Below are 17894 nucleotides of genomic sequence, written 5' to 3' on the forward strand. Positions count from 1 at the left end.
GAGCCTGGCTGCTGACCACTAGTGACTCATGGAAAATTATGGAAAGATACTTTTATTTCACATCTCATAGTAGGGTGACATTCAAACTATAGTCATACCTCGGGTTACATACGCTTCAGGTTACAGACCCCGCTAACCCAGAAATATTACCTCGCGTTAAGAACTTTGCTTCACGATGAGAACAGAAATCGTGCAGTGGTGGCGCAGCGGAAGCAGGAGGCCCCATTAGCTAAAGTGGTACCTCAGGTTAAGAACAGACCTCAGAATGAATTAAGATCTTAACCCGAGGTACCACTGTATAGTTATTTCTATATCTCATGTAAAAGATAAATAAGCAGAAAAAAAGAAATGAAGAAAGAAAGAAAGAACCACTGTGGAAATAAATAAAAAAAATGTATTCATTTTAGGCAAGCAAATTTCCATTCCCATCCCAATGTCTGAAACCATAAATAAGGAGTGACAGCTATGGTGTTGGTGTTGGGAAATGACTCCTTCTGATTCTATTAGAACCAACAGAGAGTTGGTTATACATATGTTTTATTCTGAATGTGTGTACGTTTCTTTCTCCCCCTCCAGCTTAAATCGCAGGTGCAAACGCAAAGCTCAGAACTCAGAGTGGATTTGCAAGGCTCCCCAGAGGACTGCAAGCCCTGGAAATCAATAACTGGATTATGTTGCTCCATAAATGTTCATTATTGTTTTCTACGCTTTCTCTCCCTCCTGTAGCTGAGATATATTGATAATCGCTCTTTGTGGCCCTGAACCATTTCTAATAAAGAGGTCAGCAGAGGAAGGAAGATTCTTATAGAAAGTATGAAGGCAGAACGATTTGCCAGCAAGGGAAAAGCTAACAAGGTGGGGTTTTGTGACCTCTGTAGGCTGAGCCAAAACCTGCAGCAGAGATGAGAAACCTCTTGCTCAGAGGTCTAATTCAGCCCACCAGGCTCCCCTTTTCGCCTACAAGGCTGGTTTGGTCAAGCTACCCTCAACTGTTCTGCAGGTCGTGTATGACATCAGGTATAGGGCACACAAAGGTGTGCTTGGCAGGCACTGCTGGTGGGCATTTGGGAAGCACTGTACTTGGGGGTTTCAAAACGCTGAGCACAAGGCTTGCAACTGGTATTCAGAAGCCCACAACCTCTGCTGCTAGAGGCAGCCCATAACCTCTATGACAAGTACCCATTAACAGTCTCCTCCTCTGTGAATTTTTCTAATAAGGTAAAGGTAAAGGACCCCTGACAGTTAAGTCCAGTCACGAACGACTCTGGGGTTGCGGCGCTCATCTCGCTTTACTGGCTGAGGGAGCCGGTGTTTGTCCACAGACAGTTTTTCCGGGTCATGTGGCCAGCATGACTAAGCCGCTTCTGGCAAAACCAGAGCAGCTCACAGAAACGCCGTTTACCTTCCCGCTGGAGCGGTACCTATTTCTCTACTTGCACTTTGACGTGCTTTCAAACTGCTAGGTTGGCAGGAGCAGGGACCGAGCAACGGGAGCTCACCCCGTCGCGGGGATTCAAATCGCTGACCTTCCAATTGGCAAGCCCAAGGCTCAATGGTTTACACCACAGCGCCACCCTCTGTTTCTCTACTCCCCTTTTAAAACCATCCAAGTTGGTGACCATCACTACATTTTGGAGGAGCAAATTTCACAGTGTCTCCTATTGTTCCTCTTGAGTTGTTGCATATTCAGGTTCGTTGGATGATGCCAGGCTCTATGATTATGATTGGGGGGGACCCACCATATGCAAAACTTTATACACCTGTACCATGTTCCCCCTTACTTGACTTTTAAAAATGACAGCAGCCACTGACCTGTGAGATACTGACTGATTCAGTGAACATCAAGGCCAAAAGGGTGTGTGTGTGTGTGTGTGTGTGTGTGTGTGTTGAAACCAGATTCTCCCATCCTAGCCAAGCATACTAATCTGGCCTTTATAACCTGGAACCCCCATCACCACCAGAATGCTGCTGCGAATGCTGGAAGGAAGACCTTCTCCCTGCTGCATGGCCCATTTCTACCTGGCCTAGGGGCGGGGCCCGGAGTCACCTTGAGCAGCTAAAAGAGGCTCCTGGGAGGCCGCAGGGACATTGCTGGAACAACTGTTGGGTTGGGGCAACTGGCTAAAATGTTTTAAAACGTTTTAAACGGTTCTTTTTTCCAAATTATTTTTATTATTTTTCCAAATTATTACAAATCAAACCAAATTAAATTAACTTAATACAATTTCTTGAAATCAGGTTTCCTGCTCCTGTTCCAAACATAGGATCATCATCATTTCCTCGCATAGCCGCATCATTTCTTATTTAGAGTCCAGTTGACATCCTTCGCTTGCCGTTAACCTATTCTTCCAGCTAGTTCTAATTTTGGTTCCTCTGCTTTGTTTTTGATGGGTTGGTGTTGGTTAAATGTTTAGTTGGGGTTGGTGGTTATTTTAATTTGGGTATAACTGCAAACTGTTTGTTTTTATTGTTACTGTTGTTGCTGCTGTTGTTGTGATTGGTTTCTATTGTTTGTTGCTTGTATGGGATATTTTGTTTTTTTTAAGTTTGATGGTTTGCTGTGTTTTTATATATGTTGTAAGCTGCCCAGAGTGGCTGGGGAAATGCAGCCAGATGGGCAGGATATAAATTTAAAAATTACTATTATTGTTGTTGTTGTTGTTGTTGTTGTTAGTTGGTAAGGGACGCGGGCAGCGCTGTGGGTTAAACCACAGAGCCTAGGACTTGCCGATCAGAAGGTCGGTGGTTCGAATCCCCTCGACGGGGTAAGCTCCCATTGCTCAGTCCCTGCTTCTGCCAACCTAGTAGTTCGAAAGCACGTCAAAGTGCAAGTAGATAAATAGGTACCACTCCAGCGGGAAGGTAAACGCCGTTTCCGTGCGCTGCTCTGGTTCGCTAGAAGTGGTTTAGTCATGCTGGCCACATGACCCGGAAGCTATACACCGGCTCCCTCGGCCAATAAAATGAGATGAGCGCTGCAACCCCAGAGTCGGTCACAACTGGACCTAATGGTCAGGGGTCCCTTTACCTTTACCTCTTAGTTGGTAAACTCCAACTCCCATCAGCCCCGGCCAGCATGGCCCAATGCTCAAGGATGATGAGTGCTGTAAACCAACAAATCATGCTCTAGCTATATGTAACTCCAGGCAATCTTTATGCAGGAGGCCTCAGATTCAACCCCTGGAATCTCCAGCTGGGGCTGGGGAAGGACGCTGCCTGAAATACTGGAGAGCTGCTGCCAGCCAGTGCAGGAAATACTGATCTAGATGAACCAATTGTCTCACTACGGCACCTTCCTCTGCATTCTTGTTTTTGTTCATGAAGTCCATCACATCACATTCTTAAACTTCTAGGCTGTGCACCCGGGGGTGGGGCTAGCCACCCCCGGGAGCAGGACAAGCGTCCCAGAGGTGCGGGGAGGCGATGTCACCCCACCCCCTCAGGGATGACACCCGGGGTGGCCTGCACCTACCGCACCCCCCTTCCTCCGCCAGTGCTTCTAGATTTTCTTAATAGTTTGTCTTAAGATGCATTTTTTTCCAGAAAGGGTTTTGTCAAAGGTTACTGATGTAGGATTCTTAAAAACAAAACAAAACCTCACATCTATTTTTAACTTCTTCATTTATTTTAATTCTTAGCTCGGTGACTAATGAGAGTGCAACATTTTTGCCAATCCGTCCGTTCCTGGCTATTTTCCCTGCTGCCTTCAAACTGGGCAGCTGGGCCCGTGACACATGATACAATTGGCCTCCCTTTCAGGGGAGAGAGTCTATTTTCTCCTGCTAGAGCTCCTATGGAAATAGAAAACCTGCTTTTGTGTGTGCTTTGCCCTGTGCAGATAAGCTAATCAGAGACATTATGAAAAGCTGCTGTTTCACGCTGGTTACCTACACCGTTGGAATTAATGAATAATGAAAGAAATGTATTTCAGCTACTTACTGCGTCGACTCTTTCCTCTTTCTGACCTGCTTTCCCCACCGCTGCTGCCTCTTAGTGTTAATCAAACCCCATCAATATTATTATTCATTAGGTTGTGTGTGGAATTGTTTTCCATATAGTGATTTGGGGAATAATAAGGTATGCTTGCAGTTTGGTTTTGGAGAGTGATGTCGGGTGATGTGCCGCATATTAAACGCTGCATTTAACAGCTGGTCTTACAAAGGCAGAATATCAAGCCCCTGTCTTCATTTCTGGCTTCTGAAATATAATCCCACAAATCGAATGGAACAGAATGAATCCAAAAGGGATCTTTCAGGAGAAGACTATCACTAGGTGACCCGTTTCAGCACTTAACACCAGATTTTAACAGGATGCAGCAGTAGAACGAAAAAGCTCTTGGACCCGCAACAAGAAATCAATACAGAATGTGATCAAAATACAGATCAAGCTTAAGTGTGGGTGAGCCTTTGGTTGTCCATAGCACCTGATACTCACAGGGAATACAGTGGTACCTCGGGTTAAAGACGCTTCAGGTTACAGACTCTGCTAACCCAGAAATAGTACCTCGGGTTAAGAACTTTGCTTCAGGATGAGAACAGAAATTGTGCTCTGGCGGCGCGGCAACAGCAGGAGGCCCCATTAGCATAGTTGTCAACAGTCCCTTATTTGGCAGGAAAGTCCCTTATCCCAGCGCTGTGTCCCGCTGCTGTCCCTTATTGATGATGTCCCTTAAATTTCCCGGATTTCAAAGGAAGCAGCTCCTCTCCCTCCTTGCTTGCTGGTCAGGGAGGAGGGAGGCTCCAACTGTGTTGCTTGGCTGCATTGCTCACCCAATAAGGAGTCTAAGAATGACTGGGGGGGTGGAGCTTGCATGCCTTGTGCTGATCAAATCGGCCGCATTGCCTGGGGACTCGCCTTTGCTCAGCGCTTCCCAGCGGAGAAGTGACGTTGGTTTTCCTTGCTGCATCCCCTTTGCCAGGTTGCTGCGCTGTGGGAAACACCGCTTGAGGCTTCGTTTGGCTGCTGGCTGGGCTTTCTGCCTTTAGCTTGGAGGGGCTCAGAAGTTGAACATACCTGTGCTGGGAAAATCCCTTATTTTGGCTGCTGATCCCTTATTTTTGAGGCTGCTGGTCCCTTATTTTCAAATCTGTAAGTTGACAGTTATGCCCATTAGCTAAAGTGGTGCTTCAGGTTAAGAACAGTTTCAGGTTAAGAACGGACCTCCAGAATGAATTAAGTTCTTAACCCGAGGTACCACTGTATTGCTTTTGCACATGAAGGTTGTGGGGTGAAAGTGCTTTCTGCCGCCGATTCAGAGTGAGGTCAGGGAGTGTTGCCCTCACTCTGAACTGGCTGCACAATGCTATCATTGTCTTCAAAATATCGTCATGTTGGCTATGTGCTGCTTGATTGGCTAGGGTCAGTATGCCAAGGGAAGAAGATGCTAAAAACCTAATGTGGTCAAAGCAGCTGCTGAGATGAGCAGCAAAGAACAGAGAAAATGTGGGGGGGGGGTGCATTGGTAGACATTTCAGCCCCTTAGATAAGCTCACTTGTCACCCATCAATGTGGCAGCCCTAATAATTTGTTTGCAGCTCATAGGGACATAGAAAGTTTCCTTATACAGTGGTACCTCGGGTTACATATGCTTCAGGTTACATATGCTTCAGGTTACATACGCTTCAGGTTACAGACTCCGCTAACCCAGAAATAGTACCTCGGGTTAATACCTTTGCTTCAGGATGAGAACAGAAATCGTGCAGCGGCGACACAGCAGCAGCAGGAGGCCCCATTAGCTAAAGTGGTGCTTCAGGTTAAGAACAGCTTCAGGTTAAGTACAGACCTCCAGAATGAATTAAGTACTTAACCTGAGGTACCACTGTATTGAGATCCATTGAAATCACATTATGTGCCCACGTAGAGACCCCCCAACCCCAGGTGACACCCGGGTGGAATAATGACTCCTAACAACATGTTATGGGATTAAAATTGGCCACAACTTTATTAAACTTTCAGATGTAGGAAGACCTTGACTTAGGCATTGGGCGTTTATTCCTCCCAGTCCCTGGTCGGGGATCTGGGGCACATCAGGGTTGACCAATCTGTCTGGGGATTGGGCTGGCTCTGGAAGACGTATGTTTAAGCAGAGAGGCCCCCCCCCCCATTCCTCCTCAACACAGGGAAGTGCATTGACAACCTTTCAGCGTATGGCCAGTGACTCCCTTCAACAATACCCCTTTAAAGGGGAACCCTGGAATTGCCGTTGCAGGGATGAGGGCGTGTGTCACCGCATCACGCCCCTCCCCCCATTTAGGGAAGATAGACTAAAGAATTATACCCAAGGCCTAAAACCACAAGACTACCTACATCTGAAAAAACCCTTAGCAGTCCGACAACCTGTTATGTACTGAAGTTCTCATCATGGGCCAGCAGGGGGATACTGTAGATAGTTATGCAAATGAAGGATTGAAAGTGACGTTCAGTGATTGGATAGTTTTTATGCAAATGAAGGATCGAAAGTGACGTTCAGTGATTGGATAGTTTTAGAAAGTTGCTACAGTAACGTTTCCTGGAGCTCTATATAAGCAGGCTGACTGAGCCCTTCAGTTAAGTTCTGTTCTGGCCTCTGAATAAAGAAGAGCTGTTTGAAGAATCGCTGTGTCATCTGATATGTTCACCCACAACTTAACACAACCATTCCATGAGGACATGTCTGATGTCGTCCAACCAACGTTCATTTCCTGTGGTCCGCTCTCCTGATTCCACCTCCCAAGTCATGATTGGTTATTTGAACTGAGGTTTGGTGGGAACCTCAAGGTCACGACTTGGGCAGGAGGTCCAGGAACGTTCTGCCGGGAGTCACGTAGGATCAGGGGTGCTGTGCGCTGACACGCAAATCTCCGTTTGATGTGGAGAGCGGTCATTTTCTATACTCAGTGGCAGAAGCTCTCCAGGGTTTCAGGATACAACTCTTTCTCACTGGCTCCCCGTACGTTCCCGAGCACAATTCAAAGTCTTGGTGCTGACCTTTAAAGCCTTAAACGGCCTCGGTCCTGTATACCTGAAGGAGCATCTCCACCCCCATCATTCAGCCCGGACACTGAGGTCCAGCGCTGAGCGCCTTCTGGCGGTTCCCTTGCTGCAAGAAGCCAAGTTACAGGGAACCTGGCAGAGGGCCTTCTCAGTGGTGGCACCCGCCCTGTGGAACGCCCTCCCGTCAGATGTCAAAGAGAAAAACAACTACCAGACTTTTAGAAGACATCTGAAGGCAGCCCTGTTTAGGGAAGCTTTTAATGTTTAATAGGTTATTGTATTTTAATATTCTGTTGGAAGCCGCCCAGAGTGGCTGGGGAAACCCAGCTAGATGGGCAGGGTATAAATATGTTGTTGTTGTTGTTGTTATCTCAGCCCTGCCAGGGATTAGAACCTGGGACCTTCTGCCTGCCACGACTATGCCCTTCCTTACAGTTTGCCCAGACGCACTCACCTATACTGTCATGTACACTGTGGAATAGTCTTCATTTTCCGTCTCCAAGTTCCCCCTGAGGGTGGAACAAGATATTGAAATGGATCATCGTGGGTCTTTTCCACTCACTCTTGATTTTAGGGCTTCCCATTATGAGGTTTGTCCAAGCCCAGGGATGACTCCTTCAGGCTATTGCACTTCTCAGTGTCTCTTTTTATATACATTTGTTCATTCACTCATTCTTCATCTGTCAGGATCCCAAGCTATTTAAAATATCCACAATTCAACAACAATAAAACTAATCATAAAGCTTCAATAGAGCCATATGGTTCAACACAACTATATTTCCCCAAATAATGGCATTTTGGACTGCTGCAATAAATGAAATTGACATTACAACAGAATAAGGCATATTAGTCATCCTCTTAGTTATCCAGTTATTTTTGAAAGACCTAGACATAACAGAAAATGTTATCTGTTTGCTTTGTAACACAAAACCCCCCAATAAAAACTAATAAAACAGAATAGAAATCATGATCCATTTATTAACAGCTGCTTATATAATGGTAAATTGGGGGGGGAATCATGAAGCCCCATATTAGATTGGATTCTTAAGGCTGGGGAATAACTCATATGGTTAAACTAATTAATATAGTGAGGGTAAGGAAAGATAGAAAATCTAGTAATTTATTTATAAGTTTCTTTTGCATGTGTGCTATAGGACACAGGAAAACATTCATCCATATATATTATTAAGAACTAGGTAAAACATTGTGGAATGATTCCCCTCCCCAGTCATTTATGGATATTCTTCTTTATTATTTATTGTTAATTTGCGTTGTAGCAGCAAATTTAACATTTCAGTTTCAACCAACCCCAAGAAAATTAATTTTCATTAAAGACCTGGAGGAAACCATCAATTAATGAAGGTGCTTCATGCATCTCCAAGGCGAGGGAATACCATAAATAAGGGGCTACTACAGAGAAAGCCTGTAATATATAGTTACTGACTCAAACCTGTGTGCATGAAAGGGTTAAGCTGAGGACCTGAGCTCAGATTATCAGAGTAGATGTGATTTTGCAGGCTCTCAGAAGCCTCTGCTTCTACACACACACACACACACACACACACACACACACAGTCTCCTTTTCTCTTTGTGCTTCCTGTGGCCAATGGCTCCCAACTGCAAGAAAAAAGAAGTGAACTGAATCTCTCCAAAAGGTCTTTGCTAACCCCAGGATTGCATGATCCTTTTTGTAAGGAAACCAAGTACTTTTCTTTTTAAGTTGTTTGGAACCTTTTTCTTCTTTGTTTTACTGCCAGCGGATGGAGACTTGTTTGCTATAACTTCTGGAAAGTCTGTGAGTGAAATCTTCACTTATTTGGAAACCTAAGTGTCTGTGATTTATTCTAGCCAAAGTATTTTTGTGGGGAATGTTTGTTTAAAAGTGGATGAGGGCAGGTGTAAAATCTAATCAAGTTTAATTTACTTGGAGCAATTGCCATTGTGCTTAACTCTGCCACGAAAGAATAAAGATCTCTCTTCCAAACCTCTCTCTCCAGCATGCTCTGTCCCCAGTTCAGTCCTGATTCTGGTGTGTCCTTCCATTTTGCAAGCATCATTCCCATCATGCTGTCCATGGACAACATTCTTCTAAAAGAAAATGTGACTAACTGTTCCTTAGCCAATCTTGAGCAACAGGGTCTCTTCTGTGGAGGGGCGTCTCAAACCATGCTTCAGTAAAGCCTCCAACATTAAACAACAATAACACAATATCACTCAAACATCCCAAAGGCAAAAATGCATTCCTGAGCTAATTCACATCTTACTTCTAACACAGTAAAAATTACCCAGTGATTTTTCACCTCATTAATTTTAGCTAGGGATATATCTTAGGAATGTGTCAGCTCATGGTGACAGGTGATGTTTGTCATGCTGCGTAGGAAATTAATGGGTCCAATGAAGTGGAAAATGCCATAATGCACAGTGCAAAAGACTTCAGATTGCAGGTGTTGGGGACAGTCTCTTGAATGATCTATGAAATAAAAAACAATCCTTGCATGTAGTAAGCTAGAACATCAGGGAGAGGCCGACACTAGGACTTGTAGAACTGGAAGGGACTCCAAGAGTCATCTAGTCCGCAATGCAGAAATCGCAGCTAAAGAATCCCTGGCAGATGGCTAATCCTCTTTTGCAGCCATCAGAGTTGGTGGCCATCGCAGCCTCTTGTTTTGTATGACTTTGCTTTCAGTTCATTGTCAAGCCCACGTTCTAGTCAGGTATTTGAATTTCAGCCAATTCTGCAGTTGGCTAACTTTGAGATGGGAGCAACGTTGCCAGTGCCAAGGGTACTTTTTATGGGAATTAACACACATGTCAAAGAGACAAAAAAAGGAGAGCATTAAATAAAGATGCAGAAAGTCCTGCCATTCCCTGAACCTGCCAAGCCAAATGAACATTTTAAACATGTTTTAATAATTGATCTTGATTAGACACCGAGGGATGGTCTTCCTAGGAGAACTGTCATCTGGGGAGCAAAGGTCTGTCTCAATTAAATAGAAACTTCTAAGACCATGATTCACCGCTGGGCTAAATCACTTTTATCTTCATAAAGTCCTGAGTACTGGGTTTTCTCTTGGATTCCAGTTGCACCAGCATTCCCCAACCTTGTGCTCACTGGATGTTTTGCATTGCAGCTCCCACCAGTCCCAATGAGGATGGGAGCTGCAGTCCAAAGTATCTGGAGACACCATTTTAGGGGAGACTCGTTTCGTCAAATTGCTTATTGTGTGATTAAAAACTGTCCCTGGGCTGTACCATTTCAGACTGGAGGCAGATGGGGTTGCATGGTCGAGTGCTCTCTCTAGGGGGTTCTGTGCAGTGATGGGCAAAATCCTCTCCACTCAATTTAGAATTTGCTTGATATATTTATGAGCCTTTCCCCAGGACTCCTTGCACTGCCCCCTAACTCCCTGAGTTCTGCTCCAACATTAACAACCATCTGTTGGCCGTGACACGTGTTCCCCAACCTGGTGCTCTCCAGATATTTTGGAGGACAACTCCAACCAACTCCAGCCAGTGGCTATGTATTATGGGAGTTGTCATCCAAAATACCTGGAGGATGAAATGAGAGAATTTCTCCACAATCTGCTTCTCAGTGTCTACATCTAATAAGCTGACGCTTCCTACAGTTTCACACAATGGTGATTCCTTCCAACTCTTTTGTTTGTATGATTCCATAGTGTTTAGTTGTGATTCCTGTATTACAGGGGCTTGGAGCACATTACACTGGGGTCTCGACTCTATGAGATTACAATGGCAAACTGCTGTCTGCTGTCTCCTTCTTTACAAAAAGAGCCCTCTTCATACTACTAGTAGTGTTACTACTGCTAGTAGTAATAGTAGTAGGAGTGGGCTGCCTCAGGGAGGAAAGAGCATCAGTCTTGCTTTCTGAGCATCATCATTGCCTGCAGTGAACTATGGGATACATTCAGATGGTGGAGGGGGACCTCAAATGTCCAGTGCTGCTGTCAACACCTCTTTCTGCCAGCAACACATAAATGCCTCCTGATCACACAGCAGGTACACAGGAAGCTGTCATTCTGCATGAAAAATGGATGTTCTACCTCTTAGCTAGGACTTCCCTCTAAGACAGGTGGACGTGTGACTGTGTACACAAAAAATATTCCCACCCCCCTACTATTTCCCCTGGGAGCTTTTCAGTCCAATTCATAGCTTATTTAATTCCGTGCCCCAGATTTCTGGACCTCGTTCAGATCCTGCCGTGACCCCACAATGTCATTAAGAAGACCACATTGTCCAACCCTTTCTCCAGTCCCACCGATGGGCCAATCAGTTACTCACCTGCTCATCTCCTTCTACCAACACCTCACTTATCTCTCTCCTTCCTCGCTCCTCTCTCTGGTGCTTGGCATGTTGCTATGAACGCAAATCTGGCATGAAGAGCACTCGGAAATGTGGTTGTCCCAGGGCTGTTGACGTACAGGTTTAAGGCAAGGGTGGGGAACACTTTTCAGCATTGACTCCTGAGCAAGGGCCAACTACCCTTCTGACAATGGTGGGCAGGGCCAGAGGCAAAAATAGGCAGAACAATGAACCTAACTTTTACCTTGTGTTTAGTTTATTAAAAAGGTAAAGGTAAAGGGGACTCCTGACCATTAGGTCCAGTCGTGGCCGACTCTGGTGTTGCGACGGGCATCTTGCTTTATTGGCCGAGGGAGCCGGCGTACAGCTACCGGGTCATGAGGCCAGCATGACTAAGCCGCTTCTGGCAAACCAGAGCAGCTCACGGAAACGCCATTTACCTTCCCACTGGAGTGGTACCTATTTATCTACTTTCACTTTGACATGCTTTCAAACTGCTAGGTGGGCAGGAGCTGGGACCAAACAACGGGAGCTCACCCCGTTGTGGGGATTCAAACCACCAACCTTCTGATTGGCAAGTCCTAGGCTCTGTGGTTTAACCCACAGCGCCACCCGCGTCCCTTTAGTTTATACACACACAAAAACACTCCTCTCTATTCTAATGCAAGCAAGTAGCACTGTGGCCCCACCTGCATTATGCATTGAAAGCAGTATCACTCCACTTTAAACTATCACAGCTACCCACAAAGAATCCTGGGAGCTGTAGTTTGTTAAGGGCGCAGGGAGTTGTTAGGACATCCTCATTCCGCCTCGCAGAGCTACAATTCCTGGAGTGTTTTAACACTCAATCTCTCTTCCCAGGGATTTTTGGGGATTATAGTTCTGCCAGGGGAACAGGGGTCTCCTAACAACTCTCAGCACCCATAACAAACTACATCTCCCAGGGTTCTTGGTTTAAAGCAGTACAATACTGCTTTAAATGTATAGAGCAATTGGGACAATGATAAGAGTTTAAGGACACATTCCAAGCAGGAGGGTGTGAAGTAAGGGTAACTGATGTCGTCTGAAGAGAGTCGCAAGGGCCAGAGAGAGAGAGGGAGGGAGGGAGTGTCCAGAAGTCCACATTTGTCCCATGGGCCTGAGGTTCCTCATCCCAGTTTAAGGGCAGGGAGGCTGGCAAGGCATGTTTGCTGCAATCCATATTTCTGAGCCTAGCAAAGTACATCAGAGCTAAGCCACAATTTATAAAGATCCCTTGGCAAAAACAGAAGCAAACAAAATTTCTATGAGTCACACTTGTGCCCATTAAATCTACCAGTGCTTGTGGCATAGTTAGCATTGTAGCTGACAAGACAGAGAGCGTTGCCCCAATTCCAGGCATGAACGGGATTATTGAAGAAGAAAATTAGCTGAATGGGGGCAATTACTTTGCAATAACCACCCATGGTGTAAACAGCGGTGGGCCTTCCAAGAAAAACTGCGGACGTAATAAAAAAGTACCTTATAGGGAAATATGCTTTAAATGAGAGATACTGTCATAATGTGATTGTAATGTCCAGAAGAACAAAAGATCCACTGAAAAGAAAGCAACTTTCCAAAAATGGGAAGAAAATATACCTTTTTTTGATATTAACATGGAACAGAAGTTTATATCTCAGTCCCTGCTGAGCCATTTTTGTCACTTAAATAATAAAGTTTTCATTAAAACTACCAAGGATATAATCACTCTATGCTCATTCATGCAATGAACACAGTGGTGGGAACTGAGTTAGTGGGACATCAATTGTTCCAGATCCATCTTTAACCTTGGAGCTGAAAGACAGCTGTATGTGAGAGATGGTTATTTCAGCCACTTGCTGAGGTATCTCACCCAAGAGGTATTTCTCATCTGGATTGATTTTGTTCCTTATTCAAAATAATCTCGGGGAATGAGAGGTGAGGGAATCTCCCAAGATGTGATGGCAAATGACTCTCCTCAACTGCTTCATGGACAGCTGGGGGTGTGCAGTTCCACTTAGCTACTTGCCTGTGGCGAGGGAGAATTGCTTTGCAGTGAAAGCTGAGTAGGAAATAGCCTCCGGCAATTATTGAGAACATAAGAAACGCCTGCTGGATCATACCAGCATCCCATTCTCACAGTGTCCTCTGTGTAGCCTGCAAGCTGGACAGCATCACTCTGCCCACCTGTGATTCTCAGCCACTGCTATTCAGAGGCATAATGCCTATGACAGTGGAGGTAGAACATAGCCATCATAGCTAGCGGCTGTCGATAGCTTGATCCTCCCTTAATTTGTCTAATCCTGTTTCAAAGCCATCCAAGTTGGGGGCCATCACCATCTCTGGTAGAAGCAAGTTCCATGAAGAAGAACTTTCTTTTATCTGACCTGAACCTTCCAATATTCTGTTTTATAGGAGGTCCATGAGGTCTAGTGCTATGACACAGGGGGGGAAACTTTTCCCTGTCCACTTTCTGCATAGCATGCATAATTTTACAAACTTCTATCATGTCACCACTTACTCTCTTTTCCTATAAACTAAAAAGTCCCAAATGTTTCAGAGCTGGCTGACCTGACTGGAAGAATCCGCGACCAGAAAGAGGAGGAAACACAAGAAGGCTGGAAGAAATTTAAAGAATATTTAGTGAGATATTGTAATATAAGATAATTAAGAAATTCCTAGAAGTAACAGATTCGGCTAAGGGATAGAAAAAGATTAATAATAAAGATTATTATGGATTACAGTTGGAAGTAAGGTTAAGAAGTTTGTAATGAAAGAAGATACTGATGTTATAAATATGAAACTGGGAACTGCTAAATATGTGATATGATTAAATCCATATTGGAGGGTGTCGAGGAAGTATTTTAGCAATATACACCAGGGAACAAGAAGAAAAAATTCTTCTTTTGTTTTGTGTGTTTTTATTGTTGTTAAGTTTTTATGTTGTGTCAAATGTAATGTTTTTCTTTTGTGTTTTTGTCTGTGTGTTATAAGAGAAAACCAGTAATTATTATTTGGGGGGGGGGGCGGAGGGAATAAAAAGTCCCAAATGCAAGAACGAAACAATACCTACAATAGCAGAGTGGTGAGCCCTAATGGTTGAATACCTCCAGCTGGCAAATATGACAGGGAGAGTAAGAAGTCATCCGAAACAGAGAGTCTCTAAGTAATGGAGAATATTTAAAGACTATTTAAAAAAACTATTGTATGAACAAGAATCTCTTGGCAGAATTAGAGTGTTTCTTGTAAAATAAAAAGTGTAAATGACATTCTGTGTGGACCTATGAAGATAAACTAGTGTAATACGAGACTGTGCGGCACAAAGGAAATAATAGATATAGTAAATGAGAATATCTGGAAGTCTTAGTTTATTTCTAGGAACCTTTTCTGTTCTTTTTGTGAGTTTGTATTTGTATGAATTTAAGTGTTAACATGTTATTGTATTTACGCAGAAGAAATGTATAATTATATCTCTTTGTCCCTTTTCTTTCTTCTCTTTCCTTTTTCTGTTTCTGTACTAAACGTTGTTATGTATCTATGTTTTTAATCTAAACCAGTAAAGATTATGGAAGGGGGGGGGAAGTCCCAAATGCCGCAACCATTCCTCTTGGCAAGTTGCTGCATCCCATTGATCATGTCTGTTGTACTTTTCTGAACCTTTTCCAACCCTGCAATGGCCTTTCTGAGTTGAGGCAACTAGAACTGTACCCAGTACTCCTAATGTGATTGCACCATAGAGCTGCGCAGCAACATTATGATATTGGTGGTTTTATCTTCAGTTCCATTCTTAATGACCCCTAGCATGGAATCTGTCTGCCTCACACTGGATCAACATCTGATTGAGCTACCCACTATGATTCCAAAGTCTGGCTCCTGGTCAGTCACCGCCAGTTCAGACCCTGTGAGCATACACATGAAATCTTTTTTTCCCCTTTTGCCCTGGCATAGCTCACTTTACACTTGCTTACATTTAATTGCATTTGCCATTTTATCGCCCATTCAGTTTGAGGAGGTCATTTTTGGAGCTGCATGGTCACTGTAGAATGTTGAGGAGCCCCGGCTCCCTCCTTGAAATTTTTTTTGGGGGTCCTCTGCCCCCTGCCCCCCCCCCCGATGTTGCCCCTGCCTGGCCATTTGCCATGCTGTCTGAAACCAGGCAGGGAGAAGCGTGTATCCAGTAGAGCACTAAGTTAAAGTCACTTAGCCGTGTACTTGTTCTGCTGGCAAAATGTTTTGCATCAGTGGTGTGTTTTTGTGCAAGAGAATACATGGGCAGGTTCCTCATAACCTCGTTGCACAATAGATTGCACAATGAGCTTCTGCTAGAGCAATTGTGACAGGTTCCTCTCTTGTGCAACATCAAAAACACCCATCGTCTATTGGAAGAGCCCTTGCACTAACAGACAGAGAATATTGGATACAGCCCTGAGATTTGACCAGGAAACAAAATGTCTTTAAACATCTGGCTTCTAACTTATTGACCGACTCCTGACTGCTAGCTTGTGCTTATGGCTGCCTAAGGCTCATCTCTGACATACCTTCACCTCAAACTTCACTTTTGGCTGATATTCAGTGTCAATTTCTTTGCATCCTGAAGTCTTGATTTGACTCTTTCCTTAGTGTTAAACTAATACTTGTGAGGTAATCAAATATTATGACAATGGGGGTCATAGGAGCACCTGGGATGAAAGCCAGAATCTCTGGCAGAGAACCATTTCCTCTGCTTGCTCTTCCACAGAAGGCAATGCTCTAACCCGACATGACATACAGGCAGCTAATGGTCATTTGACCACCTGGCTAATTGTCTGCTTTACAAGAAGTGGTCTCTGAACAGCTGCCTTGACAAACAGGCTCCCTGGTTGTGGGGAAAAGAACTTTATTCCCTAAGCAATCTCCGGATGTCACACTAGAAAATTGTGTCCTATAATTTGATCTCACCCTTAATGGGCCATCTGCTATCAGCTTTCCATTGTAAGGACAGCTCATCTGAGTTGGGAAACTTAAGGCATGTCTGCTGGTTGGTTTTTGGAGGAGATAGGATGCCCAACCCATCTAACCAGAACACAGTTACCTGATGAAATAGATGCAATGTTGCACTGGAGTACCCAACATCAGCATCATATTGTTGGTCTTGTACTCAGTAAGGACCTGGTTCCATATTTATGAATTTGATAACAACATGATGCATATCAGTTGCACATTGCCAGTGCTATGGCTTCTTCTGGCAAGATAGGGGGCAGTATGGGTTCAGCTCATCCACTGAAAAACCCAGTGTCTACATCATACCTTTTGTTCCTGCGCTCAACGCAGCTGTGCTAACTTTGGTGTAGCCCCTGATGGAGGAAAGAGACTAGTGCATGCAGAAACTAGTCTACAGTGGTACCTCAGGTTACATACGCTTCAGGTTACATTTGCTTCAAGTTACAGACTCCGTTAACCCAGAAATAGTACCTTGGGTTAAGAACTTTGCTTCAGGATGAAAACAGAAATTGTGCTCCGGTGGCACGGCAGCAGTGGGAGGCCCCATTAGCTAAAGTGGTGCTTCAGGTTAAGAACAGTTTCAGTTAAGAATGGACCTCCAGAATGAATTAAGTACTTTACCTGAGGTACCACTGTATTGTAAAAGGGTAAAATTTGCATTCCATTGTTGTGCCCACTTTTACTTCCAGCTTCATTGCCCCCCTGTCATGTGCCTGTCTTCCTGCCCCCAAGATTTGCCCAGAAGAGAATGAAAAAGGGTATAGATGTTCTGATTGTCTGGGCTGCACCTTGTACTAAAACTCTTATTTGGTCCCTGGTGGCTGAATCCTTTGCTTCCTATCCCAAGTGTTGATGTTCATAGTGCTACAACACACACACACCTCAAACCCTGCCATGCTCTTATAATCTACAATGACAGGGAGAAAAAATAAGCAAGCTCACATTCATCTTTATTAAGAAATTGAAAGTTGGTTGTTGTTGTTTTTTCATTTTGAGAGGCAGCAGGGGGAGCAGTCATATCAACCATTTTATTACTTTAGAGGCAAAGTCATCATTGCTGCTACATAATCTATTTTTAACTCACATCTCATTCAATTAAGGTTCCATATTGTTGACAACACAGCGCTGTCTTGAAGACGTATCACAAAAGCCACATTATAGAGCCCATAAATAAATGGCAAGACTTTCATACTTTAGAAAAGGGCTGTGGAAGAAGAGGAGGAGGAGGAGATTTGTTAGAGCGTTCATTCTTTGGTACATTTATTGCACTCTGCAAAGCAGTGAGAAAATGCACAAGGTCCAGCATGAGGAACAGAGAAAGATGCAAAAGCAACATTTATGGCTTACTCATTTTCAGTGCTTATGTGCCATGCCCACAGAGGTGGCTGGTGCCCATTGGGATCAGTAAGGAGGAAGGCAGAGCCAGAGTCAATGGCAGGTGTAGTTAGAACCCATCAAAGGTTCAGTCAACTAATTCTAGTTTTGTCTCCATTCTCCTCTCTGCAAGGAAAACACAAACTAAGGAGGAAGAAGCTAACAGGCAGTGGTTCTAAGTGAGAAGACAGGCAGGAGGGGAATAATGTTGGTGGGGATGGGCTCCTATTTGCCCATATGGCCCAGCTTCC

The sequence above is a fragment of the Podarcis pityusensis genome (genome assembly GCF_964106645.2).
Source record: "Podarcis pityusensis genome assembly, chromosome: 16".
Lineage (NCBI taxonomy): Eukaryota > Metazoa > Chordata > Lepidosauria > Squamata > Lacertidae > Podarcis > Podarcis pityusensis.